This window comes from Nesoenas mayeri (genome assembly GCF_963082525.1).
Source record: "Nesoenas mayeri genome assembly, chromosome: 21".
Lineage (NCBI taxonomy): Eukaryota > Metazoa > Chordata > Aves > Columbiformes > Columbidae > Nesoenas > Nesoenas mayeri.
In genome coordinates this window covers 7629965-7649510 of record NC_137571.1, presented here as the reverse complement: position 1 = coordinate 7649510, position 19546 = coordinate 7629965, and the positions used below count along the sequence as shown (strand labels likewise).

At 56.9% G+C, this 19546-nt stretch overlaps 1 protein-coding gene across 8 annotated transcripts in view; it reads left to right on the top strand.

The window, feature by feature from the left end:
* The first annotated feature begins 848 nt into the window (after positions 1-848).
* Positions 849-19546, top strand: part of EPB41 (erythrocyte membrane protein band 4.1) — a 72377-nt gene continuing 53679 nt past the window's right edge. Inside the window, exons 1-2 of one of the 8 annotated variants that reach the window (XM_080357503.1) lie at positions 849-1176; positions 9482-9584. The gene's annotated coding sequence lies outside the window, so the exon portion shown is untranslated. The other 7 variants (XM_080357506.1, XM_080357502.1, XM_080357518.1 and 4 more) reach the window with 7 other exon arrangements.

Genomic DNA, 19546 nt, shown 5'->3' with positions numbered 1-19546 from the left:
GGGGCCTATTCCCCCTCCCAAACAGCAGCACGGCTGCAGCTCTGCCTGCTTAAGGCCCCAGAAGTCCTTAATACCCGGTTAAAAATAGCCCCAGGAGCAGATGTGAGCAGAATCGGCGATAATGGGGCCAGAACATGAGGGGCTTTGCAGTGGCTTAACGGCTTATGGACTCATCACATTAGCCAGGGGCTCCCCCTGCAACCCCGGGGTGGGAGGCTCTTTCTCCCCTAAAACCTTCCTCCTCCTCCCCTGGGGTAGGTTTAGGACTCTGGGGATCCCCTCAAACCTTCCTCCCTGCCCTGGGGAGGTTTAGGGGGTCTCTGGGCAGGGGCAGATGACAGAGGGGCAAAGCCGGAGGTGCCGAGGCACTGAGCACGGAGCAGGATCCCTCCTGCCGCTCCCTGGGGACCGGGGAGGACACGGGGAAAGTCCTTGCCAGCGTCCCCAGGCGGCGGCCACCAGGTGCCTCCCGACGGAGACGCTCCGTCCGTAAACTGGGTCCCGGGGAGGTCCCTGCATACGGAGCCCAGCCCGGGCAGCATCCACCTCTCCCGGCCCGGGCGCCCCCACGAGGCCACCCCGGGCTGTGCCGGGGGAGAGGTTTGAGCGGGGGGTGCCGCCCGCCGCCCTTCCCGGGAGCCCCGCTGCCCCTTATCGCCCGCGGCCGCCGCCTGCGCGCAGCGATAGCCCGGGCGTGTCCCGGGGCAACCGGAGCCGCAAAGGGACCGACCCCCCCAGCCCCGCGGCCCTTATCTGTCCCGAACACGCAGAGTCCATAAAAGACCTAATTCTGCCTTTTTTGGGGAGGTTTGGGGCTCCGCCGGCAGCCCCGGTGACATCCGGGCACCCAGAGCCGCCCGGGGCTGCCAGCGGCGCGAGGGGTGCTCAGGAGAACCTCGCAGGCGCGCTTTCTCCTTATATGGGGCGGTGACGTCACGGCGGCACTCAGCTCTTCTGTCTCCGCCCCTTCGCCGCTCGTGACGCCATAGCGTCCCTTGCTCGCCCCGCCCACTGCAGCGCCGCGCCGCCGCCGGCCCCGCCCCCTCCGCGGCGCTGACAGGCGGGGGCAGCAGCCAGTGGGCGCGGGGGGCGGGGCGCGCTGACGTCACGAGGGGCGGGGCCTGCGGTGCAGGTGGAGGCAGCGCGGTGCGGTGCGCAGCGGCGGCCCTGGCCCGGGTGAGTGCGGGGGGACTGGGGGTTCAGGGCAGCTGTGGGGGGACGGCGGGGGGCTCCAGGGTGGTTGCTGGGTGGAGGAGTCCCAGGGAAGCTTGGGGGGGTCACAGTGGGGTCAGGCTGGTGGTGGGGAGTGGAGGGGAGGGGAGGGGAGGGTGTGCGGGGGCCTGGGGCACTCCAGGGGGCTGCAGTGAGGTCAGGGAGGTTATGGGGTTGGGGGGGACATGGGGGACTTTGGGGCTCCCAAGGAGGGCATCAGTTCGATTGTGGGCTGGAGCGATATTGGAGGATTTGAGGTGCTCTAGGGACACATGGGGGTCAGGCTGGTTATGGGGTGGGGGGGTTATGAGGGGTGCTGAGGGGCGTCCACAGGGTCAGGCTGGATGTGGGGTGACCTGGCTCTGCTGGGGCCCATAGAGGTCAAACGTGATGTGAGGTGCTGCAGCGTGCTCTGGGGTTTTGGGGTGGTCTGTCTGGGTGTGGGGGACCCACAGGGGTGGGTTGGGGGGGTTATGGAGAAATGGGAGAGACCGGGGGTACCTGCAGTGGGGTCAGGAAGCGTATGGGGCAGAAGGGGGGATGCAGGGTACTCTGGAGTTGGGGTCCCCCATGGAGTGTTTCCCGCTGGTGCAGCGCAGGGGAAAAGGTGCGTGCAGGCTCGGGGTCCCCCCTGTACCCCGCGGTCGCGGCGGCGGTGCCTTCCGCATTGGCATCTGGCTCTGATTTCCCGGAGGTATTTGGTGCTCGCTGGGTTCTGCCGGAGCCGCAGCACAGCTGGAGGGTTTGGGGTGGGCTGTGCTCTTTCCCCTCTCTCAAAGACACCGTCTGCACCCCCCCCAAGACGGTTCCTGAAGCTGGGAGCCTCCTCCTCCCGTTGATACCTGTCCCGGTGCGGATCAGTGCCACACTCAGCCGAGCGGCACTAAAACCTCGCCAGCGACTTTCCACGCCATTCCCCCCACACAGCTGTGGGGGATTTGTCTCCCCACATCCCCTTTTACACGGGGGTGCTTTGTGCTGATGTTGCAACCAGAGCAGCGTGACTCGGTGTCCTCGGTGGTTCCTGCAACTTCTTCCCTTCCTGGATTTCACTCTCACGAGGGGGCGGTGAACCTGCTCTCTGGTCCGTGCCATGGGGGCTTCTGCCTTCCCTCCTTCCTGGTGGGCTCGGGGGTCTGAGCCGCTTTCCGAGGTGACAGGGGATAGCGTGGCAGGGCCAGCGGCTATCTTTAGGGCTGTGTTGCAACGGAGGGGTGTGCCTTGGCTGGGCGCTGCCAGCAGCCGCCTCCTCGCCCGAGGATTGACTTACACTGCATGGGAAAAATCAACATTTGCTCTGTGGGAGCGGGTGTTGGGGTGCCCTGTCATCCAGGGGGCCCGTAGTGGGGCTGTGGGGCTGCGGTGGGGTCACTGCCGAGGCTGCTGCCGTGGACGGGCAGGGGCTGGCTCAGGCGGCTGTGCAGCGGCGTGCGGGGCTGTGGCTCGGCGCGGGGTGCTCTGGCAGCCCCGACACCCCCTCCCGTGCTCCGTCACCACCTGGCAGTGTGTGAGCCAGAGTGAGGATGGGGAGGCTGATGGTGCCAGGGGGTCTGTGCTGCCCCGCGGGGGAGGAGCTGCCCTGGGCTGTGGGAGCAAGGTGGGTTCTTGAAGGTGCACCCCAAAACTCTCCCCCTCCCTGTGCTGCTCCTTTCCTGAGGCTTTAATGATCCGAGGGAGCTGGTGGTAGCACTCGCTCCCTTCTGCATCTTTTCTGCCCAAGTAACCTGGTTAATCAGTGGGAGTAACTTGCACCCGTGCCAGAGCTTGGGGTGACATGGGGCTGAGGTTCCTTGTTCAGCTTAACCCTTCCCTTGCAGCCATTGACCTGCTCGTGCTAAACGTGATGCAGCTGGTGCCTGTCCCCGGTAGGAGGCAGCTGAGACTCGTGGAGTGGCGTGTGTCCCCCCAGGTGTACAGCTCCAGAGGCTCAGGCGTGTGTAGATGTGGGTCTCCCTGAGCTTCTTGTGGCACCGGCAGCCCAAAGCCGGGCACGTGCCGTTTCTGCGTGTCCTGATGGTAACGGCAAGTCAGCGGCAGTGAAAAGTTCCCCCGTGCGTCAAGCTGCTTCCCCGTGGTCGCGCTCAAGCGGCCTGTCCCCCGTCCCTTCGCTTGGCTTTGCCTCGCGCTGAGGGGGAGCTTCAGGCCTTCGGAGAGGGTTTGAAACGCTGCCGAGGAGCGAAAGTGCCCGCTCATCCGCGGCCCTGGCGCGGCTCCGTCCTCCCGGCGCGCAGCCCGGCAGCCGCTGCAGTCGCCCGCAGCCGCATCTCTGCACCGCGCGGCCGTTCCGGAGCCGCGGCGGGTGAAGATCGCTCGGAGGGTAAGCAAAGCGTCAGCCGCACTCTGAAGCTCTGTCACCGATTTAATATATAACAAAGCTTTTTCCAAGCTCTGTTTGCAGCAGTTCCCTGGGGAGGACGGGGGCTGCGGACCCTGGACGGCAGGTGTCGTCTTGTTGGTGCTGAGCAGCGTTTTACCTTTGTGTGTGTTCCCAGCTATGGGAAGAGGCTCAGGGCTGCAGGGGCTGGAAGTTCGGGGTCCGAATTGGCTCCTGGCTGCGCTGGATGCTGCGAGTTGGAGGTGTGGGAGCTGCCCAGGGTGTGGTTCCCCTGGGGGGATGGACGTGCCCAACGCCAGCCCAGAGATCTCTTTTTGAAGGAGCTGCCCAGGAAGGATTTGAATGATTTGGTTTTCTCTCCTATTAATTTATTTTTTCCTTCACGCAGCGATTGGCGCGAGGGTCCGAGTTGGGCTGCGCAAGGAGGTGCTGCGCCGGTTGTCCGTGCTTGTCCTGGGCGCAGGACCGCGGCTGGCGCGTGGCGACAATCCCTCTGCACTGTCTGCCACCCCGGATGCTCCACCGAGGCCATTGGTGTTTGGCTCATTGCTCTCGGGGTCCCTGGGGACAGCCGGGGCGGGCTCGGGGGGCTGTGTGTCCCGAGGTCCATTGAGTCGCTTCTCCCCACTAGAGGCTGCTGATGATCAGAGCATTTTTCTTTCCCTGGGATGTCGAATTCAAAGGGCCGAGCATCCCAGCCTGAGCTTTTCCTGCTGATTCACCACTGAGACAGAGGCTGCTGGCTCCCCCCGGCAGCATCGGGTTTCAGGGGGCACATCTGCTCCCCTGCCAGCTCCACAATACATCTCCACGCTTCATTAGGTCTTAATTAGGCAAATGCACCGGGACCACGTGTGAGGCTATTGCCAGGGGCCTCCGGCTCCCATCCCACCTGCCCCGAGGCTGCCGACAGGGATTTTCCAGCTGGGTGCTGAATGCAGAATGATCCAGCCTCTTGTACAGTTTTCCCAGAGGACGTGTGCGCAGCGATAACTGGTTCACCCCCCGGCGAACCTCAATGGGCAGAAAAGCCAAGAATTAGTTAAGCCACGGGGCGCTTTGCTGGGCGCAGCCGTGACAGCAGCTCAGACACGGGGGAGAATCGTCTTCCAGGGCAGCTGGTTTAGTCACCAGTGGATGGTAGCCTGGAAATCAAACCCAGCCCCGGGAAGATGATTAATCACGTAACAATTAGGTGCAAGATGAAAGGCAATAATAGCTGCAGTGGAAGGTGCTGGGAAGGAATTTGCGGTGTGGCACAGGAGCTGTGCCGGCGCGGGCAGCGCGGTGCCAGCTGGCTCCGGCGCCGAGCGGCCAGCGCGGCTTCCCCGACAATGGCACACCAGGGCTTTACATAATCCGGGACTTGCAGAACAAGCTCGAAGGTCTGGAAAATCCTCCTGCTATTGTCAGTGCTCGAAGTTTGCCGAATTTCCTGGTTTGATCTGCGGGTTTGGTTTTTGTTTTGGGACCGCAACGGGGGAAAAATGCACCTCGCAGAGAGAAAAGGGCGTTTGTGGTGTTTAATCCATGCCTGCTCCTTAGATTAAACTATTTTTGTGGTTCACAAGGGGTTTTGAGCAGCTGCTCGCAGCTTTGTAGGGCTGCAGAGCGCCCCTCGCCTATCCAATTAGCATGGTTTGTCTCTAGTCCCTGACCGACCCTGAGAAAGTGCCGAAATATCAGGCGTGCAGGCACAGGGGGCAGCTCACGCCGGCACCATCTGTGCTCCCGAGGACAGAAACACTGGGTCCAATGGCCTTGTGTTGTCTGAGCCTCGCAGGAGCCTGAACCTGCTGCTCCGGGAAGGCTCTAAAGCTGCCTCTTGCTTGTAGATTTTAGGAGGAGAGGCTGGAAGGGAGCTCAGTTGGCTTATTTTGCTGCACCTCTTGGCTGGAGTTGTCTGCTGCTCCTTCCTGCAGCCTGGGGATTTGAAGGCAGCTGGGAAAATGCACCCAGGAGGACACTGAGGCTTTATTTGGGTTGGCAAAAGGCTTTGGGGTAAGCAAATGGAAGAGCAAGGGCAGGCCCTGCGCCCCAAAACGCTGCCAGGTGGTTCCCGACAGCCTCGCGTGTGCTGTTCGGTTAAACGAGTGAATCCTGTTAAATGTTCCCCGCTCCAGCTCACAAACAGGTGCCTGGGAGACCTGCCATCCCTGAGGAAGGCAGGTCTGGTAGCGAGGCGGGGGGCGAGATTCTGGCCGGTCTGGTTGATATGAGGCAGGTTTTGGCAGCTTGGAGAGGAGCAGGAGCCCTGGCCCGGCGGCACGAATCCGTTCCCTTATTAGAGGCGCTTTCCAGCTCCTTTCATGTCAGTAATTACATCTGGCCACGCTTGACCTGAGCTGGGTTTGAGCGAGGGTTATGAGGCTGGGAGTCTTTGGAGCAGCCAGATTCCGACCTCAGCAGTATTTAAACCATCTCGGAGGTGTTGCAAACATCTCAGCGATGGGGCGGGAGATGTGGGGAAGCTCTGAGCTTGGGCGCAGCCTGGAGAACCCTGTGGTGTTGCCGCGTTCTGCTTAGCATGGGTGGACCGGTGCCTTCAAGCATGATCGTAGCCAGGGTGTTACTGCAGCCAACGCATTACAGCATTTATCGTCCTGTATGTGATCTCTGTGAGCTGATCCCTGCCTGGTTGATCTCCCCTCATTGCAGTGATGATTTAGCCTCTTGCCAAACAGCACCAGCATTGAAGGGCTTGCATTTCTATATCTGTTCTCCAAACCCCTTGGAGGTGGGGTACACCACTTGTGGGCACATCAGAACTTGAGGGGAGCTCTTTCTGTGCATCGAGGGTCTGTATCAAACGCCGAGTCGCCTCCCTGCACCTGCACGGGCTCGAATGCTGAGCAGGGGAGCGATGGAGGGCAGATGCCGGCCCGGCCTGGAGCCGCGTGGGGCTGGAACGTGACTTTGTCCGTCCGTGTCGATGTTGTGGTGTGGAGCTGAACCTCTTCTGCTCGGCCGGCGTTGCCCTGGGCGATCCTGGGCCGCAGGAGCCTGGCGCGGGCCGGCACGCGGGACGGCGCTGTTTGGGTGCGGAGGGGAGGCTTTTCACAGCAGATGCGGTCATCTGTGTCATCGCGTAGCTTGAAACCTACCCCTTAAAAGTACCGACTGGCAGCTGGGATGTGCCCGAGCTGGAGGAGTCTGTGCCTTTTAGACTTTTTCCCCGTTTCTTGAGTAAAAGTCAAATAAGGTTTAAAGCTGTTTCTGGTGATGCTAACACGCGGGTGGGTTGGGGTGCAGGTCCTCACTGGGAGGCAGCCTGGAGGCTGTCTTTTTTGAGAAGGTGGCTCATCGCCATGCGATGGTTGGATCCTTCCCCATGTGCTGGCAAATCCCGGGCTTCAGCGGGGTGCCGAGATGCTCCTCCCAGGACCGGCCGCGGGGCCGGCGCGCTGGTCCCCGTGAGCGGCGATCCGGCGCAGGCGGCTCGCGCTGGCGTCGCGGTGCCGTTCGATCCACCCGAGCTGCCTTTGGTGGGAAAACGCAGGTTACCGAGTGCAAACTTGGTCTGTGCTGTTGTCCAGGTCTCTTCTTAGCGTCACTATTTTCTTTGCTGCCGCTGTAGCAGGGGGCAGATGCGGTTCTGGCTCTGGCAGTTTGCATCCAGCCCTCCCCTACAAACTGCCTGCAAACTTGTCAGCTTTCTGGCTCCCTGTTCGGGTCGATAAGGGGCTGTTATCAGAGCTGAGCAAACCGTGACGGTCACATCCGAGCGCTGCGCCTCAAACCATGGGGCAGTGCTGGGCTGGATGGAGAAGCTCATTTGCATGAGTCAGTTAATTCTCTGTATGTTTTAATCTCCGTGACCATCTGTGTTCTTGCCTGGGCTGGGGAGGTGGGAGCTCTTTGGATTTATTGCGGGAGGTGAATGTGGAGAGAGCTGCTTGTTCTGTGTCTGCCAGAAACTGCCCTGGGTCAAAGCAGGACAGCCTTGTCAGCGCTGGGATGGTGGTTCTGTGTCTTCAGGCGAGGAGGCCTCGGTGAACGTCAGCTCCATCCTGAAAAGCCACGGAGAGAGGGCCGGGGCAAAAGGCACTTATTGAAAACGGGGACGTCTGGGAACCCAAACACTGAAGGGCTGCCATGGGCTTGGCGGGTGCCTTGGGGGGCTGAGGTCCCTCTGGGGAGCTAAAAGCGTCTCCTGGCCACCCCAAAAGCTCTGCCCCAGGTTGTGGCAGCCTCTGGGGTATGAGCCTGCCCCAGCAGCAGCTGCCGCGGTCTCTGCCCTGGTGAACACCACAGCTGGAGATGGGGTTTGAGCTTCAGAAGCTGCTGCTGAGATCGGGGTGCTCACAAATAGAACCAAAATGTGGGCCGTAGCACCTATGGATGGGCTGCAGTAGCATCTCCAGAGAGATCTGTGCAGGCTGCTGCTGACCCACAGGAGGTGTTTTGCAAACAACACCTGAGGTCTTTGCTGTTTTGGGTTCTCACAGTTGCGAGCTGAGGCTCTGCAGCTGCTCGGAGCCCTGGCCAGGGTCCCGCTGACCGCGGGCGCTGCACGTGGCACAGGCGAAGGCTGAGCCTCCTGCGGGCTGCGTCAAGCAACGTCTGTCCCGCGGGGCAGCTCGGCACCCGGGCACAGAGGGAACCATCCCTGCCCTGTAATTAAGCTCTGCTGCTCGTGTTCACCGCGCTAATGAGTGTCGTGAATGTGCCCCTTGCAGCCGTGGTGCTCTGGTGGCTCAGCAGCTGGAGGTGGCTTTTCAGGAGCCACCTGCGAAGGGCAGCCCCACATCTCCATCAGGATGATGCTCATGGGCTGGGAACTTTGACTGTAAAGGCTTTACCTTGACTATACCTTCCCAGCCTGCACCCTGGGTGCTGTAAATTCATCTGCCAATGTATATTCCACTCTCCTAAGCGAGGAAAACCTTCCCTGCTGGTTTGTGTGGGGTGGGATGGAGATATTTTCCCAGCCTTGGGTTGAAGGACCGAGGCTGCCTCTTGAACGCAGAGCCGTCCTTCACCTGCTCACCAGGCTCTTGGCATCAGTGGGCGGTAACGCGTACAAGCAGCCGGTGCTCCAGCTGGGTCCCCTGCTAGTCCAGCAGTCCAGGGCGTCGGTCTCACTGGAGGTGGCAGCTGGGACTGTCCTCATTGTGGGGCATCCCAAAAGAGGGGTGTGGGCTTGTGTCCCTCTCTCCGGTGTGGCTGTGGAGGAGCCCTGTGCTGGGCTTTCCCGATGTGCCGTGAGCGCTTGATTGTGCGCTTGTGTCGAGCAGCTCCCCGGATCCGAGGGTCTGGCAGGATTTTGGGACCCGGCACGCCCCATGGGAGCTGAGAGCACAGTTGCTCCCTTGAATCTCTCCATTTAGTTAATGATCCTTTTGTTGAGAGGATTAGGGTTTAGCGGCCTCTGGCAGAGCGTTAATTAAATTAAGTCTCTGAGTGTTTTGTGGAGTTTTTAAAGCCCACTAGAGGGCTCGGCTGGGGCTGGCGCTGGGCTGCGTCCGTCCGCCGCACAAGTTTGCACAAGAAGTTATGTAAAGCTGGAGGAGCTGGACGGACGGACAGACCGCGATCTCCGCTGTGCCCGGGCGCTTGCGTCACCGCTCGCTGCGTTATCAGCGCGAAGTGACATTGGCTTCAAGTTTTTTTGGGGCTGTTTGGTTTTCCCCGCGCGGTGTTTACGTTTCTAAGAAGCGGCTCAGCGCGGGTGTCCAGTTCCACCTGCAGTTCTGGGAAGGGTCAGGCACCCCAGTTCACTTACGTGAACTCTTGTTGTGGCGCTCGTGAAATACAGATGTGAGCACTTGGCTTTTTGTGGGTCGAGGGGTTTTTCATGTTTAGCTGGAACTGCTTATTAATCAGTGTCTCTTCTCCTTTCTCTTCTATACGCTGCCCCGTGATGAATTTTGGTGCTTTGCCTGCATGGTTTGCCCGGCTGACTCATCTCTGGGTAAGTACCTGCTTCATTAGATCAGTGACGGGGAACAGCTGAACTTAAATAATGAACTGACTTGTTTATTCTGTCTTCAACTCTGGAGTATTGATTGTTATCAAACCACGGGATTTATCTTGTGTGAGTGTGAAGATTTTGGATATTGAAAAACACTTCATACAGCACTTCCCAGGCCAAGTGCAGGGAGGAAGGGGACTCTGCTTGGGAAAGCTGGCTCTCTCGGTGCAGGTGCCTTTGCATTGAGGTTCCTCCCTCTGGGAACCTCAGGAGTTTTTAATTTACCTTTGTTTTTTACATTCAAGTGTCTTCGCACTAAGCTTTGCCCTTCCCTGTCCGCTCCAGTAACCTCTCCCCTCTCCCAGTAACAGGGAACGCTGGGTGTATTTAAAGCAGCTCTGCTCAAGTGCTGCCAGTCGCTGATGTACGATGTGAAGCGAAAGCAGAGGAAGGTGCTGGGAGAAAACTGCTTTATTCTAAAACTCGGCATTTTTAGATGATGCCTCACAGGGGAGGGCAAGAGACGTGAATCAAATCCAAGCACAAACCTCTTGTTCTTAGACAGAAGCGAAGCGCTGTATTTGGAAGCTGAACAGCTGTCTTCTGTTCTCAATGAGCTGTTCTTTCTTGCTACCAAGCCTCTGAAAGAAGGCTCTTTAACTAGAGAAGGTGCCTTAATCAGAGGTGCTGAGCGCTCATCCTCACCAAACACCCAGCAGGCATTTCAGTGCAGAATAAAACTCCTCTGCACAGGTGTAGCTGCAAGAAGTGCAGGTTGCAGCTTGGATTTGGAGCAACATGCGTTTGCTGGCGTGGCTGCGGGAGGGGTCGGCGAGAGGCACATCTGCCGGCGCAGCAGCACCCGGACCGGCGGCGGGCAGCAGGATCTTTCTCCTTCGCGCTTGAGCAGGCCCTCAGAACAGCCGCCCACTGGTGATCGCTGCGTGACGGGGCTCTGGCCAAGGGTGCATTTCTGGAACCCGGTAACCTGAACAACCCCTGATTTCATAGAAACATGGAATGGTTTGAGTTGAGGGGACCTTCCCAGCCCCCCAGTCCCCCTGCCATGACAGGGACATCGTCACCAGCTCAGGTTGCTCAGAGCCCCGTCCAGCCTGGCCTGGGGTGTCTCAGGGATGGTTCATCCACCACCTCTCTGGGTACCTGGGCCAGGCTCTCACCACCCTCAGACAACAATTCCTTCCCCATGTCCAGCCTGAATCTCCCTCCTTCAGTTTAAACCATCACCCTTGTCCTATCACAACAGGCCCTGCTCAAAGTCTGTCCCCAGTCTCCGCAGAGCTGGGCTGTCTGGCACTGGTTGGCACTGGTGATGCTGGAAGCCACGTGTCCAGATCTTAAAGTTTACCTGTACGTGAAATTGTTTCTTTCCATCCCATAATTCCCGGGTCACTGTGGGGCATTGGCTTCATGAAGCTGTTGAACAGCAGTTGTGTTGTGAACTTGGGTCTCCGCTTAATTCTTGTTCATGTGTAGCTCAAAGAGGGAAAATAAATCACGTCTCCTGCTTTTCCATCTTTCAGTGAGGTTTTCTGCTTTGAGCTCTCCTGGAAGCCAGGGTGTCTGCCCCTTCAGCAGAGACCACCAGAGTCTGACACGGTGTCAAGTTTTAGGGCTGGCTTAGCTCAGCAGTTTCACTTCAGCGCTTTGTAAGGCAGTGAAATAGTTCTCATTGTGGCGTTTAAAATAGCAGCGCTGCCTTCTGAATTACCATCTCATTAAATGAAAGCGAAAAGACTCAAAAGCAAGTGAGCTTTCTGTGTCTCTTGTTGCATAAGAAAAGCTGTTTTAGTTGACCTAAAAACCAATATTGAAAAACAGGCTAAACAGAGACGCTTTCCTCCCGCTCGGTGGGCAGTTCGGAGCAGCGGCTGCTGTTTTTGCAGAGCCATTCATGCGGTGGCAGCTGCAAACCATCTTCAAAACAGTCACTCCTTTGAGACTTTGCTTCCCTTTTGCTTGATGGTTGGAGGAGCCCTGCTGTGGAGACAAATAATTAGAAATAAAAGATGGCAGCTTAATGATGATTAGCTTCTTTCTGATGCTGGCTGTGGTGAATGCAGGGCTAAGATTCCGCTAGTGAGCACCTCGAGGCTGGTGCTGCATCTTTTGCTCAGAAGATTCAGTGCGTGCGCCACGTCAACTTGCAGCTCTGTGGACCTGCAGGACATGCTGAACTAACAGCTACTTATTTCAGTAACAAACCTTGTTCAGAGAGGACACCTCTTGGCAATTAACTGACAATGGCAACAGTTCACGTGAAGCCTGATTGCTGTCCATCCTTACCCACAGCTTTCCTCTGCAGCTCCTGATTTCCCCCGTCTCCTTTCCTTGGATTCTGCCTGGAAATCTGAACCGCTTTGGATGTCCTTTATAAAATGAGCACAGAAAGATAGGACCTTAAATAAAGCCTCAAAATGCCTTATTTTGTGAAGCTCCAGAAAAAATGGCAGCAACGTGATGCTCTCCTCTGGGATTTTGTCCTGTTGATATTAATCTGTTTGAAGCTGGTATCCATGACTGCCAGTTCCAAAGGTTAATATACCGCATTTCAGCCAAGCTGAGAAGTCTCTTTTTTTAAATTTGTGATATCTACAGCAGTTAATGGTGGCGCACCTGCAGAAACGCCTCTCTCAGCAGAGCGTGGTGTGCTGTGTCAGGTTGGGGGGTCGTCTGTACAAAGGACTTGGGGTGATAAGTCTGATCCAGTTAGGAGCTTAAGACAAACCCTGCAGGGTCCGAGGGGACAGCAGGCGGGGAAGCAGCTCTGAACACGGTGGTGCGGAGCTCGGCTCAGGTTTCTGGAAGAAATAAGGTAGCCCAGGCTCTGCTTGGAAGCTGTATTTGCTTTCCATAGCTAAAGTCTTAATTAAATAAATGTTAGGCCTTGCCAGGTGTCCCTCACAGATTTGCAGGTCTCGCTCACAATAATGAACTGTTGTCCAGTGTCAGGGGAGGTTGAGGTTGGATATTAGGAAAAAATTCTTCATGGAAAGGGCTGTGGGGCGCTGAACAGGCTGTCCAGGGCGGTGCTGGTCACCATCCCCGAGGGGTTTCAAAGGCATTTAGACAAGGTTCTCAGGGACGCAGGTCAGTGCCAGGGTTCAGTTATGGTTGGACTCTACGATCTTGAGGGTGTCTTCCAACCAAGATGATTCTGTGATTCTGTGAGTTTGCTGCCAGGCCTTTGGGTTACAAGGATACGTTAGGACAGACCAGAGTACCTGGCTAACTTACCGCCAGGTACACACTGGTCCTGAGTAAACCCCGATCCTGAAACTTTTCTTCCCTGAACCAAATTGCATTTTGAGTAATTTGAGGCCAAGGGAACATAATCTTTGGCTGGATTGGGAGCATAACAGCACGGAGTCAGTTCTGCGCTTGAGCATCCTTTGGCGAGAGCTTCGCCTGACTGGTGTGGAGGAGCTACAGCGCAAAGTACACCTCTTCGGTGTAGTTTATAAACGCCAGAGCCCCTCCTTGCTGTACGTTGGCTTCTCATCACTGCGAGGAGTGAATCGGCCACCGACACCCTTTGTTCAGGGCACGGCTCCTCTGCCTCCCCACCGTAGTCGGGTCCCCAGGTGGCACTGTCTGTTGTTGTGGGGTTTGTTTTGGCAAAGGCTGCGTAGCTGAGCTTGTCCGGCGCTGCAGGGACGGCTGTGCCCTGGCCAGGCTGCCCGGTTGGTTTGGGAGGCACGAGGGCTGAGCACGGAGGGCTCCAGCAGCGTGCTCTGGAGTTCGTTACCGCGGAGGGAGCCGAGCGCGGTGCGAGCGTGCTCCTCTTTTCAGTCCTGTCTCTTTTTACTGGGACTGCTAAGGAGTGAAAAATGGGTAAGTGCTGGAAATGAGAGGAAGCTTGCAATCTGCTGTGTATCTCTTGTGATGGCTTTTTCCACAGCTTGGTCCATATTTCGGGCTGTTTCTGGAGCTCAGGCTCATGCCGCGCTGATTCTGCCTTTTTCCTGAGCGTCACCTGTAATCTGTTCTCCAGGCTTTCTGAAGCACTTTCTAGATCCTTTAAGTGCGGCCACTCATACGTTTAATACTTCCTACCCATACTTAAGGGAAAAAGTATTTCTCTCTTTCTGTAGAAACATTCACCGTATGAAAACCCGATCCTGCAATCTGACGCTGACCTCCACCAACCTCTCAGTGGAGCATCTTGTCAGAAATGAGATTTACACACTGTCTCGGAGCTGACTTTGCGGGGCGTGCAGCCTGCAGAGAGCTGGTGCTCCTCATCTGTTTTATTCCTCTTTCTTCTTGGAGCTGGTCTGCTGTGACAACTTCATTCAAACCGATGAAACCCACAGCGAGAGCTTTTTCCATAAATTAACAATTCCTAGGTATCCTGGCTTATTTGCACAGCCATCCCTTGTGCCTTTCCTGTCTCCCAAAAAGCATCCGCAAGAGCCAGCCCAGTACCAACAAGATGTAGCAGCTCAAAAACCAGATTCTTCTGCCCACAAGCAGGAACGTTCTGGCTTAGTTTGGCCACAATGGTCCTTAAAGGGCACAATTCCTGCTGTTCAACCAACCAACAAAGGAAAACTCTCCAGTAGGAAACTGCACAGAAGAGCCTTGGAGAAGCTGTTTGCATTTGGCAAAACTCGAGAGTAACTGCTGTGATGCCAAGTGGGGTTACAACAGCAAAATCGCTGTCTCTCTAGCTATGGAGGGTGTAGCTTAGCCCTTTGATAACTTGCTCAACAGTGAATTGATTGTTGGTTTTGGACAGTGCTACAGTGGACTGGACTAGATCTAATCTTTGCTTAAATACTTGACACGGAGCCTGGTGAGCGTGGATGTCCTAGGTTGCCTTCAGTGCGCACATACGTGTTGCAGCGAAGTGCTGCGGCATGTTCTAATTTGTGAAAATTTATTGAATTTGTAGTTTGGCCTGTCAGAGGCTTTTTCTGGCGCTTTTTCTGGCTGTACCTGTCGCTTTGTGTGCTAAATCGAGCACTGGAGAAGCAGTGTCAGCCGAAGCACCCCTTCCTTCTAGGTAAATCATTTACCTGAAATACTTCTTTTACAGATGAACGTTTTGCTGTAAAACGAAACCTGTGAGGTCGAAGGGAGATTTCCTTTGCACCTCATCCTGGGCCTCTGCTCTCAGCCACAGCAGCGCGACCGATGGTGACAGTAAATCTCGGCAGAGGAGCCAAGGGCAGGGGGCCAGTAGCTGGCGAAACGGGGCCACCTGCTCTCCTCCCACCTCGTTTGCTCTGTGAAATGGCTGCTGCTGCTCCGGAGGCTGTCGCTCATTAGCAAAATGTGTGAATGTGGCACATAAACTGAATTTGCCCATTGTTGTGTGTACAAACACACGCGTAACACAGCCACGGACAGCTTATGCAGAGCCACAGTGGATGAATTATTCCCTTGACCAGCTTAATTTCTTTTTTTTCCTAGAACTTGGTGTAATGCTGAGTATTTCTGTTCGCCTTAAGCCCTGCTTGTTTTGGGGGAGGGAGCACTGGTACCAGTGCGATGCACGATTCCTTTGTTTGGATTGGGAATTCTCGCGTAGAGAAGCTCCTCGGGGTGAGGAGGGCTCTGTGCTGTGCATTATTTGTGCCAGTAACGCTCGAGGCGCCGTGTTCGCCGGCACTGGTGTAAACTGGGAGCCCCACTTTACAAACCATGCACCGGGACCTGCCCTGCAGGGCCCTGGATCACCTTACAAAGGATTATTACTATTATTTTTTAAATGAAGAATTTACTTGAGCTGGATTTCATCTAATCTTGAGATGCTCTCAAGAGCGTGTACTGAGGCGCAGGGCAGGGCTTGGCAGCGCTGGCCGTTGTGACCCAGTTGATTTCTGCAGACCGAGTTGTGGGGATCTGAGCGCTCACCGGGTCGTCTTTCAGGTTGCAAGGAGCAGCCTCTGCCTTGGAGTCCGCAAACACATGCCTCACATGAATATAATTCCTCTCCTTATTCCTATATCCAGCAGCCGAATACCAAGAAATCCTGACTTATTGAAATAATTCTCAGTCTCTAATTGACTCCTATAAAGCGACTTAAACCAGCTATAACTGGGGAGTTCTTTAAATATTTGCAGTCTGGGCTTGGCACAGGGCAAACCGTTCTTGTGGTGAAGAATTTAAGAAATTTCCTATGGGATTGCAGAGGTCAGTTTGCGGCTGCGTAGGAAGGAAAAGGTTAGAAGTTAAGCCGCTGATTTTTTCAGCAGAAGTGTGATGTTGCTGGTGGTATTTCCATATGCATAAAAGTGTTCTATTTTTTTCGGTTTTTTCCTTTTCCCTTTTTCTTTCTTTATTTCCCCCCACTCTTTTTCTTTTCTTCTCTGCTCCCTACAGAGGGATTGCTTTGGCCTCTGTTCAGATCCCATAGCCCCAGAATAACCATTTTCAAGGTGCTCTTACAGCACAGGCCGTGTGCCTCTTTTCACATCTGGTTACTCTACTGCTCTGAGGTTTCCTCCTCCATTTATTTGGGGTCTGAAGAGGTAACAGCAGCTTCGCCTCGTGCGCAGCGCGTGGCAGCTTGCACGGGTGCTCCCTGTGGACAAACGCTTCGCTTGGGAAACAACGGCTCGAAATGCAGGAGCTGCCGCTGCCTGCGCTCAGACGCTGGCAGATGGAGTCGGGGATCATCTGGGGATCTGGGCACAGTGGATGACGTGCTGCGTGGTGCTAAATCACCATTTTGATGTGAAGTTTTCGTTGCTGTGGTCTCCATATAAGCTGCAATTTGCTGTCAGTCAGCGTGTGTGCGTGTTATGATGAAGCGTGGTTCTGTTTGCTTGTTTATTCCTAATTGCAAGAAGCTGTTGCCAAGCCCTCGCATCCAAAAACTGTAGTTTCTTTGCTCAGTGGTTTTCTCCATAAAGCCTTTTGGACTTGCATTTCTGCTTTCAGCCCCCGTGGGTGAGCAGCATCCTTTAGTGAACCAAACACCAAACACCTGAGCCTCCTCCCTTCACAGCCCGGGCTGTATAAACGTGTTAATTTAATGCCATGGGGAGTGAAGTTAGAGCTTCAGGGCACATTTTACGCCCATCTCTGATGTAGGAGCAGCAAATTCCAGCTGCCAGACCTTTCCCAGCCCCTGTCTTTGAATCAAACGTACTCAGATCTCTCAACCCACCAGATACTCCAGATTTAAGGCAAACACCCCTCTCTGCCCTCCCCTTTGCAAGTGGTCTCAACACCAAGACAAGGGGGAACCTGCCCTGTTTTGCGTGTTTTGGCAGAGCCAAGTGTTGTAGGCACAAAGGAACAGGGGTAAATATCTGTGAGACGCACGTTTTGGTTTGTTTTTCTGGAAAACTGGGTTAGTTTGGTTCCCATTTAGCAGAAGCATCCTCAGTGTGCGTGGTCCTCGCTGGGCTGGTACTAGTGGGGGCTTCAGCATGAGAACGAATCCCAACCAGGGTGCCGTGTCACTTACCGCTCCATAGGCTGGCCGTCCATTGAGCGCAGACCGGTTCGGTTCCCACTGGCTTTATGTCTTAAAAAATAAAGGAAGCGCCAGCGTCCCCCTCCCCGGGTCCTCCCTTCCGAGCTGGGCCACAACTTTCTGCGGGAGACGGCGAACTGTACTGAAAATGTAGGTCATGCGGGGGGGCCGCGCGGCGCTCCGGGGGCCGGGCCGGGCCCTGCCTGCGCCCTCCGCGCCCGGGCCGGCCGGCGGCGAGTGGTCGCGGCCCCTTCCGTTGCTCCGTCACCCCCGTCGGTTTAGCGCCGGGCCGCAGGTAATCCCGGCAGTCTGGCCTCCCCTTCCCGAGCGCGGGGGCGCTTTTGCGCCGGGCGGAGGGAGGCGGCCGAGCCGGGCAGGGCCGCGGTCCCGCAGGGCGGCCCTGGGGAGCGGCCCGGGGGAGGGAGAAGAGGGGAAGCCATGAGGGGGCGCGCGCTCCCGCTTCCCCCACCTTCCCCGCCAGCCGCGGTTTCCTCTCCGCCAATAGCGAGGCGGCGCCAGCGCCCCGCCCCTCGCTCTCGGCCAATGGGAACTTACTACACTGTTGTGGGTAGGGGCGGGGGTGCGCGGTGCGGGGGGCAGAGCGGTGGGGCGGGCGGAGCGGGCGCGGTGCGGCGCGGAGCGGAACGGGCTCGGTGCGGAACGGAACGGAACGGCCCCGGCGTGCCGCACCGGCGGCCTTTGCGCGGCCCGGCCTCAGGGCGACGGGCGCCGCGCGCGCGCGGGGGCGGCCGCGCGCGCCCTCCTGGCGGGCGGGTAAGTGCGCGCGGGAGCGCGGATGTGCACCCTGTGATGTGCACCCTGTGTGTGTGTGTGCGTGCGTGTGTGCGTGCGTGCACCCTGTGATGTGCACCCTGTGATGTGCACCCTGTGGTGTGCACCCTGTGGTGTGCACCCCGTGGTGTGCACCCCGTGTACGCGCACCCCGCGGTCCGTGCGCACGGCGTTATGGGTGCACGCACGGTCTTTGCACGGTGTGTGCGCGTGTACCGGTGCACGCGGGCTGTGGGGGTTGTGTGTGCGTGCAAACGGCGTATCGGTGCGTGCCCGGTGTCCTTATGCTGTCTGGGCATGTGCGGTATGTGTATGTGTGTCTTTTTATGCCCGGTGTGTGTGTGCAGGGTCTGCACGGTGTGCCTGCGTGCGTGTGCACAGACACACTGCACATAAACCACGCGTGCATCTGGGTGTGCACACGCTGCGAGTGTTCGTGCGCGCATGGTCTGTGCACCCTGCGTGCAAAGAATGCGTGTGTGTGGGGTGTGAGTGTGCACACACAGTCTGCACATGCACAGCGCCTGCACAGGCACCGCGCGTGTGTGTGTGTGGTGTATCCGGGGTGCATCCTGCGTGTCCGCTACGGTCTTTGCGAGCATGTGCAGCCTGTGTATGTGTGCACAGTGCGTGTGCGTTTGCACAGCGTGTGTTCACAATGTGTCTGTGCATGCAGGGTGCGTGCATATGGTGTATCTGTGCATGCACAGCGTGTGTGTGCACAGCGTTTCCGTGCATGCACAGCGCCGTGTGCCCGTGCTCTGTGGGGTGCATGTGTCATGGAGAAGGAAGGCAAAAGGCTGAGGCTCAGCCAGAGACAGGTTCTGTAGGGTACGAGATACAGTGGGGGGAAAGCAGGTTGGGGGACACAACACAGGGGAGCTGGCACCCGGTGTCCCCTCCTTGCTGGGACTGTGGGTCCCCGGGGTGGCTGGTGGCCCAGCCGGGGTCTCCAGCTCTGCGCCGAGTCCATTGTGCGGGAGGAGGAGGAAGGAGACATGGCGGGGAAGAGCTGCAGGCTCGCCAGCTGCCCCGCGCGCCCGCCCGTGGGACGGAGGTGGGAGCCGTGGTCCAGCACCGGCTGTGCGTCCCGCTTCCCTCTGGATTGCAGCTCAGGAGAGCGCCCGCCCCGCTGGGCAGCATTGCTCTTCGGCTCTGAGCATTTTCCTCCAAGGCGTATTTTTATTTTTTTATCTCCAGCAAGGCAATGTTTACAACGAAAATGATTCCGAGGGGCCTGAAATGAGTTAAAATTGCACCTTGATCGCATCTGTGAGTGCCGCGTCTGCAAGCGCCGCTTTAATGTTTCTGGGGGAAAAAGAACTTCCTCCCCCTTTGTGTGCCGAGGGGGGTCTGTGAGGTTTTGGGGGCTGGTTTTGGGCAGGGTCTGGCAGCCCCCCCGGCTGTGGGCATGTAAATGTTCATTTAAGAATTGCACGTCACGCTGCCAAGAGAAAATTTATCGGAAACTGTCTGAATTCTGGGGCAGGTGTTGTGCTGGGCATTACAGTTCAGTTATAATTCACTTCTTTGTGGTGTAATTTAAATAAGATGCTGGTAAAAATACAGAGAAGCAAAGCAAAGTCCTGTTTCTGAACAACAGCACAAAACCAGTTTGAGACATACCTTGCTCTTCATATTTAGGATTTTAAGGCTTTCCAAACACGCTCAGTTATGTTTACCCGAGTTAGATGCATCTGGAGGGACGGTCCCTCTAATTAGTTGGTTCTTATTTCACAATTGAGTTACTGATGAGGTCTCGGGGGAGGAGAACACGGCTGTGCGTGGAGGGAGCGCGGAGGGGCTGCTGTCTGTCCGCCGCTGGGGAGTACAGCTCTTT